The sequence below is a fragment of the Mya arenaria genome, chromosome 5 (assembly GCF_026914265.1).
Source record: "Mya arenaria isolate MELC-2E11 chromosome 5, ASM2691426v1".
In the NCBI taxonomy this organism is placed as follows: Eukaryota; Metazoa; Mollusca; class Bivalvia; order Myida; family Myidae; genus Mya; species Mya arenaria.
The window spans coordinates 65,568,830-65,591,138 of NC_069126.1; the positions used below are offsets into that span (position 1 = coordinate 65,568,830).

Sequence of the window (22,309 nt, forward strand, 5' to 3'; positions counted from 1 at the left end):
TTCAATGCAGTTTATTATTATGAGGTATGTTCAAATGCGAAATTTTATTCCACAGTAACTTAATCGTGGAAAACTAAAAACAACAGTAGGAAAATCAATAATGATTGCCCCTCCGGGATACAGAAGGAGGAACATATGGAATCCCCAACCTGGAACAAAGAAGGAAAACTGCCTGGTGTCAGAGATATTCCAGGCAGCGATATCATTTCTGAAACAAATACGACAAAGACTATCGTCCGGCATATTGGAAGTTAATTCTTAGTTTGAGAATGTTTTTAACAAACATATTATACATAATCTTATACACATATCATAAAACATGAGTTGGACTTTTAGTATAGAAACAAAATTTTAAGCTTCATCCGTGCGTAATTGTAATGACAATGTCCTATGTATTCCAGATTTAAGATTCCCGTAATGCCACATTGTTGTCATTTGTAGCTGTCTTTTCTATAGTTTGTAGGAAACTGGAATTGGTTTTTTAAATCATTTTTACAAAAAGCATACAGTTTGATGCCCTGAGAAGCAAACTATTTGTTACACCGCGTTATGTATTATTTTACAAAGGGAGAATAAAACGAAAATATCGTATTTATCCATAATTAGAAACCAACTAATATGCCTTTATGAGTTGTTGCAAATATTCCGTTCATAATAAATCACTTAATACCACGAAGAATAAAGCTTAAAAAGGTGTAGGCTATGTCGTGCATCTTGCATTGTTTCTTAAAGTAATAATTGTTTACCTAGATTGGCAAACAAAAACTACCTGTATAGTAAACGTTGTAAACGAAAATTGCAAACTTTAATACAATTCGTATACTATTAAATGTAAAAGCGTTATGTTACGTTGTCTGCTGCGGCTAATGACAATATGTTACACATGGTTCTGTGCTAGAACTGTGATAAAACATTAAATAAAATATATTATTTTTTCGATAAAAATAAGTGTTAATATTATATAACGTTTTCGATACAAACCCGTATCAAAAGTTTTCTTTTTATTCAACAGAGTTCGGCATCTGTGCAAATTCAACATGTGACTTTGCATAAACTGTCTACTTCCATTCAAATTAAATGCAAGCTTACCCTGACAAATTTCAAGCAATTTCGACGGCTCAAAGTCTGTTAAAGAAATAAAATAATTTCATTTATTAACTAACATTATTGTTTGTAAAGAGCAAGTTTAACTTTAAGGTGTTGAGATACATAATTTATTAATTGTTGATGCCCAGATTTCTAAAATGTGCAAAAAAGGCAGTTAAGCAACTGAATATCCTTCAAAGACTAGCAAGTTTTTGACAATCAATACCAAGCTTATTGTCTTCAAATCCTTAATCAGATCCGATTGCAGCCACTTTTCTGTAGTTGTTTCAGCAAGACTAACGTATAACAAAGATTCAGTACGTAGCTTTAAAAATTGTTTTATTTGATTACATCTCACCTAATGAAAATCTTCTTTTAAAATTCAAAATGCCAGCATTACATCTGAGCAGGGTAAGTCACATCTCTATTAGTTTAAACTTATTTAATTTCACAACGATTGTGAAACAAGCTATTGCAACTTATATAAATCACTATCGTTGGCACGATGTTGCGCGAGAGTGTGGTCTTGTGTTGTGGGGGAAACCCAAGTACCCGGCTTGTTGACCACAAACCAAACTCACATGCGCCCAGACCGGGAATCAAACCCGGGTCGCCTATGTGAGAAGCGAGTGCGCTAATCACTGCGCTAACTGGATAACAAAATCTCTATTGAAACGTACAAATGTCCGGTTTATCACCAGAATATGTACAAAACCATGTAGCTTTTCAAACATGTTATCCTTATCTTAGATATGAAAACTGTGTAGATGTGCTATTAGTAAAACCAATTAAATATTGGATGAAATATTTCAGCTTAAAGGCCAGTCAGGTATGGAACAGTCTCCCAAAGGAAATAAGTTGCTCTCAAATCTACTTAGAATTTGAAAAGCTGGTCCGCACCTGGAAAGGTCCCTCATGTAAATGCTCAATAGGCAAAACATAGTTAATAACTTACAAACAAGAAGAAATTTTGAATGATGAAGTATTTCACTGAGATTTGCATTCAGTGGAATGGCCTACACCCACTGGACAAGATGTGGCATTAAAATACCAGAAATATTTCAGCGGGCATTTTGAATATGAATATTAATGATCAATTATATAACAAAGGCTAATATCTTTAAATGATTATTTCCAATTTATATGTCATTAAAATCTTTCAAACACATATAACTATTTGTGTGTTTTATCGGCAAGTATGTGTTAAGGTGTTACGATTTTGCATTTTCAATTTATATTTTTACACAGTGGTAGGTGCTGATATTGTCAGGACGGTGGCCGGTCAGAGATTTAGATTGTTACCTGTAGGGCCAATAATAGGAGCAACCATGCCTTTTTACGCTACTGTTTCTGATAATGTCAGCAAAATCTAGAAGTATTTAAATTACAAGATAAATTAAGTACTTTTAACAGCTGTAATTTTGCTGCTTTAAATGTATACGATTAACAAAATTTATGCTCTTGAAGGAACTAACCATTTTACATAAATCAATCAGAGGAACCGTGCTGGTTGATTTTATCACTATATACAGTCCTTTTATACATTCTACTTTTGTAATATAATGCATAAATATATTAAGACACACAATAATGGTTCCAGTGTTATACCTATATAAAAGCATATGCTTTTATTTTCAGGACAATAGCTCTTTGTTATGTTTTGATATGTTATGTATGTTGGTAACTGATGAAAAAAAGCTCATTGAGCTTGTGTTTCTTGTAAGCATAAAAAGTTCAAAAAGTTTTAAATAAAGATTCTTGTATATTGTATCTTTTCGTATCTTTGATGATGAGGAAAGCATGTTGATTAAAAGGCTGCCGTTATGACAATTATGCAAATTGTGAAAGTATTTGGCAGCGAATTTTTCTGCTATAGGTGGCAGATAAGTTGAACAGATATATAATAAGTTGTTGTTCAAGTTGTGACAATGCAATGTCAGCTGACAGAATAAAACGAGTAAATATGTTACGTTCAAAAGAATACTGATCTATTAGGAAATTAGGCTGTCTGGATCAATACGAATTTTCTAAAAAATGGTAAACTGTCTTGTCATTTTCACAACATCAATGCAGGAAATGATTTGTTGTGGAAGAGTTTGGTATAATTATTGCGACAAGCTCAAGACAATCGTAAGCGAGATTGCCGTTCGTTTATCGTTTTTATACGTACGCTATCAACGTTTTACGAACTTCGCATTACACTTTCAATATATTCCTTCATTATGCCTGCGTTATTCGCGAGTTTCTCTTACATCTTCAGACCTGTGACATAACCACAAATATTCTGCCTTTACAGTTTGTTCCTGTCGTGAAAGCATCTAACATTACATTTGACCACTTACACAACATTGTTCATGTTCTACGAAATTTAACCACGACAGACAAATGTATATTTTGAACAATACAATTATCATGGATTTCATAGCGAACGTGAAAATATGGAGTTCAGCGAAGTGGGAGCTACATATGTCTACGATATATATCTTAACTTTTATATACGACCATCAATAATAAAAACATTACATACACTTTAACGCATGCATTATTATGACAAGGAAAATAAACGTACAGTTGTGTTGTCCGTCTCAGCAAGTGATCGATTACCGGTTTGACACGTGTTCTTTTCACTGACTATTCCTCAGCGCAAACTGATTACAGTATATTTTGTAATTAGGTTTTTTGCTCATTATCCTACTGAATACACCATATGAGCACACTTTATATCCAACAAACCTTACAAGAGAATATTCATTAATGGTTGAAAACTTATCCTCACGAAATAAATTAAAAAGATCTAGCACTTATTAAAAATATATAGAAAACATTAAATTTACTCTGCTCCAAGATTAGAAAAGATCGCCAATATACACAAATAAGAATGTTCCGGGACAATCTACAAAACTCCTCATGATATCACTGCAAAATATATTACTGTTCGAAGAGGAAAACGATAGCTTGATATCTGGCTATATTAAGACGCACAACAATAGGACTTCAGGATTGATTTTTCGTAGTAACAAATCAATAGCTTTTAAAATGTGAGACGCTCTATATCTTTGTGCATCTGGCATGGCTTTGTAGTATTATATGCCAAATGATTACAGAATAGCTTAAACTACAGTGAGTTGATTTTACTCATACACGCAACGTTTTTTTTAAAGATAAAATAATTCAAATGACACTGTATAATATAGAGTGCCTATATATAACCTCATCGCATGTCCGAGATATTGGCGGAAATGGACGAGAACGCCCGAACAAATGCGGAAGTATTTACATAAATAAACCGAAAAAAACGGTTTGAGGGGTTATTTTGGCGAAAACTGCATTATATATTAATTCACCGATGTATCAGAGGTTGGAAAGATGGACGATTTAGAAGAAAGTATAATTCCATTCTTGAAATACGCTTGAAATTAAGTATTTTCTCCATTTGTTTCAATCGTCTGCAGGTTAACACCGATGTCGCTTACTTGAAGTAATATTGCATAAAGCTGTTGATTCATAAAAAAGTTTCTTTATGTATTAATACTGGTTATTGGTGGTGATGATGTTTTTATCAGTTTATAATTCAATGAAGAAATGTTGATATAATTTATTCCTGTGGCTGAACTATTTAGTTTGCTATTTTAATCTACCATAAATGCACTTTCAATGAAAACAGTCGCAGCAATTACACGGTATTTGTTTTGCCTTGTTTCTGTCTGCGCTGAATATTTCATTCTTCGTAATATGTGCATGCCAGTGTATTCAAATCAGGTGTACAAAGAATGCGTTACTTCTGATATGGAAGATATGAGGGAGGTCCTAATAAGCCAGTCTAGCCAAACTCCACTGCTTTCCAGTATACACATTACGCATTCGACTTTGCCTAGAAAGTATGCCTTTCACACCTCAGTCACCAGATGTGACCTTTGTGCTTTGTAGCTCCTAGGGAATACATTACACTTAAATGGGAAATGCTTTCATTAGCAGCAGTACTTTGAAGCATCACGACCATTGCGTCCAAATAAGTGTGTGTGCTTTCATACGTTTTTGTGGCAAATTCTTTCTCATATAAGTCGATTTCCTAAAACAGATTCTGAGTATTTAAACATATATCGATGTATATGCAGAATAATTCATTTAATCTGCCCAGTGATTTCTTTAGTTTTATTTGGCTACTCACGTGCAGATGTACTTGAGGACGACAAACATGGACACAACGTATCCTTCTGAGTAAAAGTGGCATGCGTCTAGGTAAAATATTTCAGAATTACACTGCCATCGGTAGTTGATATTTTTGTTACAAACCAGAATATTTTTGCCTGTCCTGTAACTATTCTGAGATATGAATTTACATATCTAAAACCTCTGTTTATGGAAAAGCCTCAGTTACAGATTTTACATTAAAGAGAAAGCCATTTTTTTTAATTCATTAAAACCGGTAACGTCAACGTTATTTCCTGACCGCTCCCCTTCGGAAATACCTTAGTAGTTAATATAATTTATGCAATTAACATCTGTTGTCATATATCGTGAATGCATATTTGTCAATTTACACTTTTGCTTATGATATGTTTGTCATTAAAAACAGATCATATTTAAGTTTTGTCTGCACGTCTGTATTTCTTAAATGTTACATTTGTTGGAAAACGCGTTCAATTGACCAATATCGTACGAGCCTCAATTGTCCAGGCCATGCAGGACATTATAATGCACTTTTCTAAAACACTAATGTTACACGGGACTCTCTTAAAAATGTCGATTGTAAAATTTCTGTTAAGGACCATGATATTTTCAACACCTTTCCAGGAGTAAATTATATTTTAAATCCTAACCTACATTTTTCCGTGATTAGAAGTTGAGCATTTTTTTTTCTTCTTTCGGAAATCCGTTTGCATCCAGTATGAAACAAAATATTTCAGAAATCCAATCAACAAAGACGTTGTTTTTGTACAAAGCGTACAAAAAAAAAATTGTATCTTCAATTTATATCATGACCACAGAAAGGCAAATCTTTTTTTTTCAAAAAGACAAATTACGTCGTCTTGATATTGTCATTGATTTAACTAATTCCTTCTCTAACAATACTGTTTTTTTATTAAATTACTTTAATTCAAAAGCGATCTTATTTATAACACAATAGTCCTTTAAATGCTATTATTAATGATTTACCGCTTTTGCACTTCCCTCCTTAGACATGGCCAATTTTCAAATCAATACTGACATCACGACGACAACGTTCATAATAATTTCGTTTGTGATTTTGAAGTATATATGTACAATTTTATACGAGATGTTATAATTTGTAAAACATTTAACAAACATGCCTCTATTATTTCCGATGTTACTTTTTGGTCACAGAGGTACGTGGGACCATCTATTCTCAAACAGGTGTAAAGAATGTGATCTGTTAAAATCAGATGACCATACATATCGACACACGTAGGTATTCACCTTTGAACGGACAATGAATATGAGTTCAGAGAAGTGGGAGCTAATCGTATATCCTAAAACTTAACCGATTTTTCTGAAGTTGTGATGTCCGTCGATGCAAGTAATCTATAACCGGTTAAACCCGAATGATTTCAACTGTATTAACGCTGACCGTTTCACGACGGTAAAAACTCTCTATTCTTTATAAAGATCACATTAAGGGTTTTTCAACACGTCTGCTTTCACCTAAGCTAGAAAACCGTTTGCCGACTCTCTTCTTCAATAAGGCTCAAGACCACAGTTATCTGCCCCCCCCCCCCAAGATCCGGATGTGAATATAGAAAAAAGAGTGCTTGTGTTCAAGTATCAATATTTTATTAAAATTGAATGAAAAAGAAGCAAAAAATGTTCTTTTTGCAGAGAACTTGACTGAATTTGACACTCTATTGCAGAAATTGATAGTTTTCAGTGTAAATATTGGAAAAATCATAGCTTGTGGAAGTCTGATAATTAGTTGTTTGTAGCCGATTAACTCCTTGGCGGAAGGGTTATGTATTTCAACCCAATTTTGACAGTCGGGTCAATGGTCAACATGGTGTTTTCTTGTGATTATATTTTGTGTCTTGAATTGTTCTAGAGATGCCATGTTCTTGTTTTTCAATTGGGATGTGTATAAAGTCAAAAGCCAGGTTAGTGTCTATATGAAACACATAGTAAAAATAACTGTGGTCTCACGCCAATAAGCCTTGACTACTTTAGAGTCTCTTTTTTATATATTTTGAATAGCAAGTAAAACATGTTTTGAAAGGTTGTGATCTTGTGCATCGTTTCCAATCCACCCCTGCAAAAGCCATCATAAATATTTTTTTAAGTCGGAACTTATATGTATATAACATTTAAATGTATATGCATTTCATCAACTGCTACTATTATCAATAGGAAAAAAGAACAAACCATAAATTTATATCGTAATCAGAAATTGCTTCGTATTTCTATTTCATAGTTGTATGCTACTTTTTACAAATTAAATGATAATTTATTATATTTGTGTCCTTTACAACAAGGTGAGGTCATAAAATCTGAAACAAATGTTTTATAACAAACCTTTTATTCTACACCAATTAAAGTTTATCTCATATGTACTCATATTGCATCTCGTGCAATTCTTTACTGGAAAAAGTGCATGGCATCTCGTTCTTTTGCTTTTTTAAATTTCACAAAATGAATTGTCTCTCCTTGTAAATAGCCAGTTGCTTTTGAAATGTTAAAATCGCTGATGACTGGAGAAACTGTCATACTTTTGTCGAAAGCTAGATTTTTTTCAAAGCTTTTACTGGTAGGGTGAATATATACGGTTCAGATTCTGCTCCAATACGCATTATTTTAAAGGTAACGTTAATACAGAATCCAAACGAAAGCATACTAAATAATACAACATGCCGATGCTGACCTTAAATTAATATGTTGTTGTTTTTTCAATAGCCGATCTACTGCAGTAAAATTATCATGGTTTTTATTTTTTATAGTTTTGCTTCTAAGCCTACTGCTATAATTAAATATCACTTTAAGGATTAGTAATTACGTCTTCATTTAAGTTTTGTGCTGGGTTTGTTGATTACGGCTAAATAATTCATTTTCCGCCTATCTTCTCCCACTACCCTCACTTTTTAGGGACTCCTTAATATATTTGCAAATAACAAGTGTTTGGGCCATGTTTTGATACACGTTCAGTTCTTATTTTTTATCACATCATAGTTTAGCTATATCCTTACCAAAGTGGTGTGCGGTACAAAATAAGTGTTTTTGAAAAAAAGGCTTTATAACAACGACGGTCTATTATCCTACACCAATCAAATAAACGTTAACTCAAATGTATGACCTCAGCTTAGTGCAAATCTTTACACTGCTAAATTTGCGATTGACATTACTCTGGCGGAAACTAATGTTCGTCTCGGAGCTATAACTGCATACGTCAACAGGCACGGTTCTTATTTCAAGATATATCCACAGAATTACGTATTTAAAGTATCTAAATGAATGCACATGTATGATACTATTTGCCTATGCCTATATCAAGGCTTCAGTGCAAACATTAAGTCATCATTTATAGAATCGTGGAAATCTGAGATATGCATCTAACAAAACGGACAGAAAATAGTACTGCACCTATCAATAATGTTGTTTTTGTCTGGGGGGCGGTCGGTGCGTACACTAAACCCAACACGGAATGGTAAGACAAATTCCCAAGTCGGGGAAAACATTAGCTGTGATTTATTGTAACAAATAAGATTATGTTTTATGGGATAGGCGTTCTTTTTACTACTAGTCCATCAGTTACAATAGTCCAGGTCGTGCTGGGCATTATGATTGTCTGTTCTTAAAGAGTCATGATACCCTACATGGGAATCCTTCTTGCAGATGTCGATAGTATTAAGAATACTTTTAGTTAAAGGTATCTCACTACTCAAAACCAAATCAATTTGAGGGAAACGTTTTAAAAACTAAATATGGAACACTTTCCAACGGTTTGTATTTTTTCAATTTTTAAGCTACATGCTTTATTTTTAAGCTGTACATCAATTTGCAGCACAAAAATAAGTTCAGTGTTTTATTTCGAAATTCCGCAGGTATACAAAGACGAAGTGTTTTACAAATAAATAATATAAAAGTATTGCGGAAGTTTGAGGATACCTTTTAATCGTAAACTGCATGCGGAAACAAATAGCATCTAGTTCCATTTTTAACACAACTTCTTTTTATTATTTGTACTTTACTTCATAGGCGAGATCAGCGTGCTCCTTTTGATAAGTCTTCCTTTGAATGTTGTCATAAACGTTTGCACTCTCATCTTTAGACATGACTTATTTCAAGTCAAAACTGACGTTTCGATATCAAAGTTTATATGTCTGTTATTTGCTTTTAAACCATCTTTACAAAGTAGCATACAGTTTGGTGCCATCTGAAATAAACTGAGTATGGGTCCATGCTAAATATCAACAACGATATTTTATTATTCTTCAAAGCAAGACGTCAACTAAGTGGAATGTGTCACGCCGTGTTATGTATTATTATACAAAGGGACAATAATACTGAATCTTCGTACCTGTTTATATTTTGAAACCAAATAGTATGCACTAATAAGTTATGTTTTCTTGAAAAAAGTCAGAACAGAACGAAACCAATTCATTCTGCAGCTAGAATAAAGTTTAGAAAGTAATGTTGTGGATCTGGCATGACTTTGTCGTTGTGTTCTCGAAGCACAATTATGTTTACCCTAATTGGCAATTCATATATATATTCGTATATAAAACGTCGTAAGCAAATACTGCAACACCTAATATAAATGGTTTAACATTGAATGCCGATGCGTCATGGAACGATATCAGCTGCAGATAGTGACACGAAATAAATGAGTTCTTTTATTATTCAATATTTTCTAAACAAGCCCATAAAAATAGTAAACATCGATACCACTTCCTTTCCTTTAAAGCGAGCTCAGCATCTGTGCAAGTTTTACACGTGTGACTTCATTTGCTGACGAAGAAATCATGTTGAATAAAAGGTTGCCGTAAAGACAATAATGTAAATTTGCTAAAGTGTTTGCAAGCGATTTATTTTGTTATAATTGGCGAGTAAGTTTAACCTGATATGTTGTTGTTGTTTTTTTTATATATTGCAACATTAACTGAAAAAACGAGTAAATATGTAACGTTGAAAATAACACAGACCTGCTTGGAAATGAAGCTGCCTGGAGAAATATGCATGGTCTGAAAACTGCTTTACAGTCTCGTCATTTACACGACATCCGTACAGAAATTGATATATTGTGAATACGAACAGTTTGGTATAATTCATTCGTGAAAATGTCTTTCGATCATCGTTCAATATTTGTACAACATCAACTGATTAACAAACTTCACATTACATTTTCAATGGGTTACTTTTTCGTTAATCATGAGTGACTCCATATCTACAGAGCAGTGAATTAACCATAATAGTTTCTGCCTTCTGTATCTGTTTCTGTCGTGAAAGAATTTAACATTTCATTTGGCCACTTCCACATCATTGTTCATATGAGCACTATTTATATCCAACAATCTTTTCAGAAAAAATTTCCAAATGACTAAAGAGTTACCGTCACTGTGGAAATTTTCTAGCTCTGAAAAAATATTTATATAAATTTTAAATATACTCCAAGACCAGAGAAATATGCCAATATATACCAAATAAAAATGTTCCTGGACAAATTTACAAATCTGTGCAATGCCTTTCTCTATAAAATATATTATTGTACGAAGGGGAAAACGATAGTTTGTTATGTGGATATATTGGGACGCAAAGCAATATAACTTAAGGACTGTAATCTGTTATTTCCTTGTTAGTAGTCAACAGCTTTGAAAATGTGAAACTACTTGTATCTTTTGCATCTGAAAGGGCTTTGTCGAAAGCAAGTATTATTTTCCTAGTGTTAACTGGATACGTGAAAAAACGCAGTTCTAATTCTTCTCATACACGCAATTTATTTTTTACGAATGGCATGCAAACAAAATCAAAATGACACTGCAAGAGTCGCTAAATAATTTAGGTCTTAGGCAGATGGCAGGCTGCAAACCGACTTTCTAGCGAAGTTGAAAGCAGACGTGTTGAAAACCCTTAATGTTGTATTGTAAAAAATATGGTATTCCCCGCTGTGAATCTTTTGCATAGACGGACAACACAACTTCAAAAAAACACTATTATACGGATTATTTTAGCTTATACGAATAGCTTTCCAATACCCTGAAGTCCTTCCAAGCCGTCCGTTCAAATTTGATTACCAAACGTGTGTCGATATGTAGGGCCATATTTGACACAAATCACATTATTCACATCTGTGTGCGAAATTAGGATCATATTCGTCATTGTTTTGAACCTGACCATTGTAACTGTGTTGTGTAAAAATTGAGATCTTGTGCATCACACTTGTATGGAATAGGTGGTCCGACATAACACTATATAATATCTTGCACACGAGGGCATCAACGAACATCATTTTAACATTTTTATTAGGTGTTATACAAATTATAAGAACTTCTTATTAAATATTACATGTATTCGTACAAAATAAAAAATAAAAATAACTATGAACGTGGACATCTTTATTTCTGTATTGACTTGGAAATTGGCCATGTCTAGACAGGAAAGGGGAAATAACTCTAGTTATTAATGATAGCATTCAAAGGAAATGTGTGTCACAGCGAAGACGTCGGGATCGCTTTTAAATTAAAGTTATTTAACAAAATACAGTATGTCCGTCTGACGCGATACATGGCAATAAATTCAGTTTGAATTAATTATGTTAACTAATATGATGTTACCGACGGGGAACGGTCAGTGACTGACGTAAATGTTAGCGGTTTTAAGAATTATACGTCTGTTTATCGCTATAATCCAAAATCTGTAACAGATGCGTTGGATAAGAAAAGGTTGTCAATCTGTAATTTTCTAGCTCAGTATAGTTACTGGACAGGCTAAATCATGCTGGTTTCAAAAATAACTTTAGAACTAAAAACAACTACAGATCGCAGTTAACGATTTAAATCATTCACATGTTCTAATGGCCTGTAAAATCAAATACTCAATGGGATTGAAAATTAATGGACGTAAAGAACAATGTATGCATATATTAATATAAACTTAAGTGAGGGGCGGGACAAGGGGTGCGGTATTACGGGGGCTTTATTCTTTAACCTTCGATACATACGACATTGTCTTACACTTTATGCTGCATGAGAAGGGCTTAAACTGCTATAACTGCAAGCCCAAGCCATTTCGTAATTTCATGTCATTCGTGTATATATTCATATGTTGTATGTGTTTGTTTTTCGGACAATTACAGCTGAACAAACTTAGGGATATTGTTCGATAGGCTGAATGTTTGCAGTCCCGGACGATAGTTTAAGCCCTTTCTTTCCAAAACGTATTTTAAATGCCTGAGCATCCCCGACTCAAGGGATTTTAACTTTTCATTCTACATTTTGGACTAAGTGTGTGCCACCCCCGCAAACATAACAATTGATTTGTGTACATTATTGACTATTCTTTTTGCTTTATGCACATTTAGGCGTTTCACAAGTAGATACATAATAAAGACTAAATTTCACCAATGGAAGCATATAAATATATATAAGCATGGGTTCTCTCTTTAATTCCGTGTCATTTTGATTTTGTTTGCACGCCATTCATTAAAAATGTTGCGTGTATGAGTATAATTAGATCTGCGAGTTTTCACTAGGAAAATAATTCTAGCTTTCGACAAAGCCCTGTCAGATGCACAAAGATAAAGACCTTCTCACATTTCAAAAGCTGTTGACTACCTACAAGGAAATAACAGATTACAGTCCTTAAGTCATATTGCTTTGCGTCTCATTATAGCCAGATAACAAGCTATCTTTTTCCCCTTCGTACAATAGTGTATTTTCAGTAAAAGGCATTGCACGAATTTGAGGATTTTTGTTCAGGAACATTCTAATTTGGCATATATTGGAAATCTTTTATGATCTTGAAGAAGAGTAAGATTTAAATTTATAGATATGTTTAACCAGTGCTAGAACATTTCTAATTGCTTTTGTGACGTTTACTCTTTTAACATTTAGTGATATTTTTTTCTGAAAGGATTGTTGAATATAAAAAGTGCTTATGAGAACAATGATGTGGAAGTGGTCAAATGAAATGTTAAATTATTTCACTATAGTAACAGATACAGAAGGCAGACAATAGTGTGGTTACGTCACAGGTATTTAGATATGGGTAACTCATGAATAACAAAGAAATAACGCAGGAGAACATTAAAAATGTAATGTGAGGTTTGCGAATCAGTTGAATTGTACAAATAAAGAACGATGATCGCATGAGAACCCCACGAATGAATTATACCAAACATTTTTGTGCGGATGTCGTATATATGTAAAAACAGTTAAAGCAGTATAATGACCATTTATTTATCTCCAGGCAGCTTCATACCCAAGCAGGTCAGTGTCCCTTTCAACGTAGTCTATTTTCTCGTTTTTTCTCAGTTAACGTTGCATGATAAAGAAATCAACAGCAACATATCATATGAATTTTTCAACTTATACGCCAATTCAACAGGGAAAATCGCTTATGAAAACTTTCGCAATTTACATAATTGTCATAACGGCAGCCTTTTTCACTGACCGTTCCAATCCCGTCTTTTAAAGTGACTCTCTTTTTCAAAATCATTACAAATACATGTATAATAAACATATATTTTAGTGATATACCTTTAACTACACACTAAAATGAATTTATGGAAAATATGAATTACTGATAACAAGACTGTAACCATGTATTTAATAGCTGAAAACGAAAAAAAAATTAAATGATTGACGAGTACTGAATGATTTACTGTGAACTACTTCCGTCTCATAAGGTAGAAATACCGTGTTTTCTACACATTTCTTTCGAATCAAACTCGCTATCCTTCATGAGACCCATTGTTTTCGACATGTTTTCATCCTTTTTATTTAACATGGTTTCCTCGTCAGCAAATGAAGTCACATGTGTAGCACTTTCACATATGTTAAGCTCTGTTTAAGTAAATGAAGTGGTATCGATGATGTTTGTATAGAAAACATTACATGATATAAGAAATCATTTATATCTAAAAAAAAAGAGGAAACTATTTTATTTAATGTTTTATCATAGTCCTAGCACATAACCACATGCGACTCATTGTCATAAGCCTCAGCAGAAATCGTTACACATAACGCATCCGCATTTAATGTCAAACCATTGCTATTAAAGACTGCAATATGTGTTTACAACGTTTAAACTACGAGTATATTTCAAAACTTTAGTATGATCTTGTTTATTGGCAAACATGTCAAAAGCACAATAGTAAATCAGCAACCATGAATTCACAATACATTACAGCAAAGGCAATATGCATAAAAAAGACTGTTACTGACTAGGTACGGCCATTGGATACTGTGGTAACACTTCTGTAAGGGCATATTGTTTAGCTACTTATAATAGGCAGAAACCAAGATTCCTTATTTGTGCCTTTGAATTATAATATTATGAAAAGGAATGGTAATTTAACTGATCGGCATTATTCGAAATTTATCATAAATCTATGTTGATTGGATTTCTGAAACATTTGGCAAACATGTTGTGTATGGATACAAAGGCAACGAAAATCCTTTGGAAAACATCACGCCATGACATTCGCCCGGGTCAGTCAAGATACTGCTTGTCGGGAGTCCCCCCTTAATTTGAGCAATTGTTATTGTTATTTAAACATATATAATACATGCATGGAACAAATAATATGAGCTTCGAGCAACAATACCTTTAGCCATTTCCATGTTTTACTGAAACTTCAATAAAGGAATAGAATGCGTGATTGGTATCATTATCGGGGTATGAACGCAGCCGGGATGGTTAAAGTGTATGGTGTCCGAATGAATATACAAGTACTTAAACCAGCAAAACTGCGTTTATATGAACAATCATGACATTAATCACGTAATTCATTACTTATATTTACATCAATAGTTCACTATTTTTCGAGAATTGGAAAAAAAGGTAATTTTATTTTAAAAATCCCTACAGTTATTCTTTCTTTACCATTCTGTGATTAAAACGGCCCGATCATAACCGGAGACAATTTATCATATGACGTCATAATAACGCGGGAAAAATCATTCTCGATAATTAAATCACCTTTTAACTTAAAATTTAAACGCAAATGACAAAAATACGTTTAACAAAATAGAAAATCATCACTTTTCAACATGATGCTTCAAGTTGTCCGTGTCCTGTTGACACACTACAAACATTATCAAGATAAGAAAGATATATTAATACGCGATGATTCGCGATCAGAACTTATCCGAAAATGTTGCGTTCATCGGAAAATTTCCTTATTGCCGAAAGGCCGTTTATTTAAGTAATACATGTTGAGGTGTAAATATTATCGTATGGACTCAATACTTTGGTGGGAGTAAATATTGAAAGGTGCAAAATTGTTTACCTCTCTTAATTTACCTATCTATGTACATGTAGTACTTAAAGCCCTTACTGCATGTGCCATGCTAGAGAATTACACACTATCATTTGTAGTCAAAAGGGTTTTTTCGGCAACCGTATGTTTAATCGTCGGCAACCACTGAACTTAATTCCGTGAAACTTCCAACATTCACATAAGCATAGCCTAGTAGTGTAACGGGGTATCCGACGATACGAATGCTAAGGCCTGCCCAGTGTCTCTTCTCTGCTAGCAAAAAACATATCTGCAACCTCTGTTTGTAGTAGCTTCTATACAGATTACAATTTAAAAAAAATCCGGGGTATCTCTTACCACCGGTTTAACTTTAACTTTGATATAGCTTTCCTTTGAATGATATCATTAATAATAAGGGGCTTTTGCATTTTCCAATCTAGAAAACACTAATTTCAAGTCAATACTGACACCTCGATATTAACGTTTATGGTTGTTTGGTTATTATTGGCATTTCAATCACTTTTACAACACAGAATAAAGTTTGATGCCATAAGAAGCATATCGTGAACAAGAATAATACGGAATCAATGTTATTGTCTAAATTTAGTAACAAAACAATATGCACTAACGGGTTGTGATTCTGTGTAAATATTCAATGCAGAACAAAATCACTTCACCATGCACCTTACATAAAGCTTAGAATGTTGTAGGCAGTATTTTGTACATGGCAAGACTTTGTCGTTGATTTCTCGAAGTGAATTATGTTGACCGGAATTTGCAATCGTAATCTATGAATAAAATAGACGTTTTTGACGAAAATATACAATATAAAAGTTATTATAAGTTAAGAAAAACATTAAAAGCCGATGCTTCATTTTATGTTTTGTGCAAGGCATTATATTGCTGATGTGTAGGACCACCTGTGAAGAATAAGATCTATTCCTCACATATATGAACAATGGGGTCTCATGTTCAACACATTATAGTCATATATGTCAAGTTTCGTGGGGAAAATGTGGCTTGTTGTTAAATCCACTTTTTAGAATTACACATTTGTGATATTTTAAAAAGTAAAGAACAGGATCAGATTATTCAAAACGCTTGAAGTATGTGTTCTTCAAAACATAATGCCCTACAACAAATGTTTGGTTTTCGCTTTTGAACAGACAGTGAACAAAGAAGGTCTGGGGAAGCGGGAGCTAAAAGTGTTTCGGAAAGCACATATCCTAATTTGTATAACTGTGTTCCTATTAAAATCTGTATAACTGGGTTATTTGTCTAAGCGTTGTGGATCCAGAGTGACTTCAACTGATGTCTTTCATTTACCGGCCAATGGCGGTTAAAACTATAATATCGCTTCCTCTCCATGGCAATAAACTTCAAGTCAATACTGATATCAACGTGTATGTTTTTGTCAGTATTGCCTTCCAATCATCTTTACAAAACAAAGTCAGTCTTATACCATTAGAATCATACTAAAGAGATATCTTTGCTTAATATCAACAACGGTCTTGCATTGTTCTTCAAAGCAGGTTTAATCAAAGCCCACATCTATTACGTCAACTTTAGCACTAAACAATAGACGATAATATGCATTTGCATACAAAGGGAGCATAATACGATATTTTAAAATGTGTCTATTTTTAGTAACCAGACAATATGCCCGAATGAGTTGTGTTTCTTTGCAAGTTTTCCGTTCAAAAACAAAACTACTCCATAATGCACCAAGAAAAAAGTTTAGACGGTTTACGCAATGTTGTGCATCGGACATGGTCTTGTATTCGTTGTTTAAAGCAACAAATGTTGTATGAATTAGAAATCGAAACCTTGTCGTTAACTTAACGTTTTGAACGAATATATGAAATATCTTATGCTATCTCATAGTGTCATTGATTATTGCAAGGTATCATATAGGAGTTTTGTTGGACCAGCTGTGCAGATTATTATTTTTTTATTTCACACAACACAATAATATGTGTCACATAACCTCTAAAATAAATGTGATTGTATTGTTAAAACTCTTTTTATAAGCTTATAAGCTTCCTTCTCAATTATGTCGTGAATTTTTTGTTATGTGCATATATCACTTGCTTACTTTGCCTGTACTAATATGTTAGAAAACCTTTTATTATTGATTATGCTCTAATCTTGTGTATTCCTCAAAATGTATTTTATGAAATAAATATTGTTTAAACCAAAATCCTTTTTATCCAAACCATTTGGTATATGAGTACATTTTGATTGCCTATTCAGGTAAACAATACTAGCTTCGAAAACCCAATGACACAGTCATACCAGATACATAGCATCTTCTCCTTTTCACACAACTCCCAAAAAATCCTAACATTCCGAATCTTTAGCTATATGTTTTAGTACTTAGTAATTAAGCATTTTTCAGAAGGAAAATTATTTCGGCAATGTTTCTTTCGAACATCCGTATACATCAACACACAACTAGTCCGTTAAATATATCTCGGAAATCCCATCAATAAAGACTTGTCAGTATTTTGAGTATAATTCAAAGTGGACAAAGAATACTTAAGGAACAAAAGGTGTCTTCAGTTTAAATCCTGGCTACACAAAAGCAACAGAAAAAGAATAGCACACTGTCTGGATAAGATCGATCATTTAAATTACTGCTTTGCTACAGCATACTGTAACACAACGTTCTCGTTTGGGCACGTTCATGCTTTGAATGCTTTCAACTTACTGAAAATAGGCGTTTGCATCCTCTTAGGACATGACTTATATCAAGTTAATACTTACATCTCGATATTTAGGTGTTTAGTTATTTCGTTCTTATTGGATTTTTAATCACCTCTAGTAAATCGAATACAGTTTGATGATATAAGACACATACTGAACATAGGTATATGTTTAAAATAACAACGTATTTTCATTTTTCTTCAAAGCCGGTTAAAGTTTAGCCCATAATTATTACACGGCATAATGTATTATTATACAAAGGGAGAAACATACTAAATTATTATGCAAAATTATTTCATGATGCATTTACAATAGAGCTTAGAAAGGGGAAGGCATTGCATGTATCTCAAAATGTTTTGATTATCTTAACAACAGTTGGCTATTGAAATAGATTTATATGCTGACCAAAATGGCTGAATTTATGCAATATGTTATACAAAGTGTATAATATAGAAGATTATAGTGTAGTATGGTATTGTAATATAGTGTAGCAATGAAAGTGTAGTGTAGTTAAGTGTTGTAAAGTGTATTTCAATGCAGTGAAATGCAGTACAGAGAAGTACAGTACAGTAACGTATAGTTGTAAAACATTTAACGCTAACGTTCATTTGATATTTTCAGTGATGCACTTTAGTGCAAAGATAATAAAGAGTCATATAAGACTGCAAAGTGTAAGATCCTGTTCGACACACGTAGGAATAATTGTACTTCGATTATAACGCAACACAGTCATCTATGTCAAATGTGATTTTATTGTTATCAACGTATCTAGACTTACACATATGTCACATTGAAAATGGGATGATTAGAATCCTGACCTTAACACAAATGTGAAGAAATTTATCTATGAAAAAATCAACACTGTTATGGCTATCGCCATTAAACTGTCAGTAAACAAACAGTTCAGTAGATGGTGCATTAAATTTGAAAAGGAAAACACAAAGTTTAACACTTCGTTTTGCTATTTTTCTTACTTCTAAACATTGTCACATTAAAAGTTTGTCAACACGCCAACTTCCAAGTACTCTTTTGCTGGAATAGGTTTGAGATTGACCACTAGAAAAAAATGTTCGTCTCCTTTCAACAAATAGCCTTGCATTCTTAGGAATTATTTCTCTAATTAAGTGTTTGGGAAATGTCTTGAAATATGTATTGCCAAAATTGTGATATATTACACCGATAATAGCCCCACATCCAATACACAGACCATCAGCTTAAAAATCATCCAGAACCTAACATGTACATCACATTTAAATATTATCAACTGTTATAATCATCATGAAGGAACAGCAAAGGCTATTATTTTATATCGAACCTATATATGTATAATATGATTCAGTAGTATTCATTTCTTTTACAAACTTTATGTTGAGTTGTTGTATCTCTATCTAAGTGGAAAATGCTTTATTACAGTGACGGTCCTTTATGCTATACCAATTCATTAAATCTAAACCCATATGTATTACCATAATTTTGAACAGTATAAAGGCACAGTAATACGATATCTTGGGCTTTGGCTATTTTTATTATCGACACAATACGAGTTAATGAGTTGTCTCTTCTTTTATTTAATCAACCGTTTGAAAAGTATGAAAAGCTCCGTAGTCACGTGCAATTGACTTGGATGTTTTGGAAGCTAGTATTATATTCGAAGTTATTACTAGTCACCTGAAAAGAAGCAGTTCTAATTCTACTCTTAAAACATGGGTTTGAGTATAACGTATATACAGTATAAAGACTATTGCATTCAGTATAAAATAAAACATGCTTATGTCTACATAAATGCATTCATTCCTAAAATTAGTCATTGACACTAATATTGTAGGTAACCTTATACATATGTTTGTGCATTTAAATTAAAGGAAAGTGAATAATAATGAACCCTTTGTTTTGTACCACAGAATGTGCATGAGTTGGGAGTCAAGAATATCCGGCCAAAGTTATCACTAGATCTTATTGATCGTTAAACATAAAGATTATGCAAAAAGAAATAAACAAATTGCACACACTATAAAGATGAGTTGTGCTTCCAGTTATATCAACAATAGTTTAACCCATTTCCAGGCTACAAGGACACCGCAATGTCAGTATAAATTCAAGATTAAAGACTTTTCTTTATGGTGCGATCATTTAGATTATTACTTGTTTTTGTTTGTTTTAACTGTTTACTTTAAAACCGGTTTCAACGTACTCGTCGTGACATTGTGTAACCCTCAATAATCATAAATGATAGGAGGCATTCGCATCTCCTTCAGGACATGACTAATTTCAAGTAAATACTGACATCTCGAAATCCAGGTTTATATTTATTTCTTTGTTATTGTTTTTAAATCACTACAAATCATAATAAAGTTTCATGCAATAAGAACCATACTGAGCATAGATATATGCTTACCATATACAACTGTTTGTTTTTCTTCAATGCAAGTTTAAGATCAACCCATGTTTTTACGTTAACTCAGCGCAGTAGCTTACACGGCATGATGTATTGTTATACAAAGAGAGACTACTACAGAATGTTGGTAAATGTCTATATTTAGTAACAAAGCAGTATGCCCTAATGAGTTATGTTTCGTTGTAAGAATTCATATCAGAACAAAATAACTCCATGATGGGCATTGCACGTAACTCACATTGCTTTGGTTATGTTCAAAACTGTCGCCTATTGAATCCTATTTATATACTGACCAATTTGGATACATTTATGCAATATTTATACAAGTTGTAAAGTATAGTAGAATATAGTGTAGTATATTAGTAGATTGTAGTGTAAACTGGTGTAGTGTAGTGTAATGTTACATAGTGTCGTGCAGTGCAGTGCAGTGCAGTGCAGTGCAGTGCGGTAGAGTTCAGTTCAATACAGTAGAGTTCAGTACAATAAAGTACAGTACCGTACAGAAGAGTACAGTACAGTACAGTACAGTACAGTACAGTACAGTACAGTAAGTACAGTACAGTACAGTACAGTACAACACAGTACAGTTCAGTTCAATACAGAACAGTTCAGTACAATAAAGTACAGTACAGTACAGTACAGTACAGTACAGTGATTTTAGGTACAGTTAAGTACAGTTAAGTATAGTACAGTAAAGTACAGTTGGGTACAGTGTAGTGCATTTAAGTACAGTACAGAACAGTACAGTTGTATCACTACCTAGACGCTGATGCTTCATTTGATATTTTTAATGATGCACTTTAGTTCATGAAATCATTTAGAGTCATTTAGAACATTTATGATCATATTCTAAACACCTTTTTAGAAACACAGTCACATTTGTCACATTTTCAGATGAAAATATTATTTCATTTTTATCAATAATTTAGACATACAAATATGTCACATTTGAAAATCTAATGTGTGAACCGTGTGGTCTATAGAACAACCAAGACACTTTTGGTTATCGCCTTTAAACTTTCAGTGAACAAAGGAGTTCATGAAGATTTGTTGTCTGTCTATGCAAGTTATTGAGGAATAGTGGCTTCAACAGTATTTCACTGACCGTCGCGGTAAAATCATTTTTTTCATAATCAGTTTTGCTTCTTATCGTTCTGCTAAAAATTATAACATAACAGTGTTTTTCAAAACGCCTTCATTCTAGTACTCATTTGCTGGAATAAGTTTTAGGTAGATCCTAGAAATTCTGTTTGTCGACTGCCTTTACCAACTAACCTCACGTTTTTGGGACTCTTTTATATTTCTGAAAATAGCAAATATTTCGAATATGTTTTGATAAATGATTGGGCAAGTATATGGTTGTGATATAGTACACCGGTTCAACCTCACCCACCTCCAGTACATAGAGATCTGATAAGTCTTCTACAAGTTATAATATCTGAACCCTTAATAAATATAGATGAAATATATTTATACAATTTTAATATATGTGCATCTTATCAATTCTTCTTATCCTGAAGAAGTAGCAGAACATTTTGTTACCAGTTTTTCAAATAATTAAATCTTATTATTATAACGACGTTTGTCGTAGTTCGGGTTGGCAGTTTGATATAATAGATTGTCTCTAATTATAAATAATGAACCGCCTTTGAAACGCTAACCCTGTAGCTTTGCTCTGTCGAACGCTTTTCTTTTTCTCG

The 22,309-nt window shown here is 33.1% G+C and overlaps 1 protein-coding gene across 2 annotated transcripts in view; it reads right to left on the minus strand.

The window, feature by feature from the left end:
- LOC128234636 (uncharacterized) overlaps positions 1–22,309 on the minus strand; it is a 108,765-nt gene that overhangs the window by 62,986 nt on the left and 23,470 nt on the right. The window contains exon 1 of one of the 2 annotated variants that reach the window (XM_052949001.1): positions 3,656–3,949. The exons of the other annotated variant lie outside the window; for it this stretch is intronic. The gene's annotated coding sequence lies outside the window, so the exon portion shown is untranslated. Of the gene's footprint in view, positions 1–3,655; positions 3,950–22,309 lie in introns of those variants that run through there. 2 annotated transcript variants of the gene reach the window in all.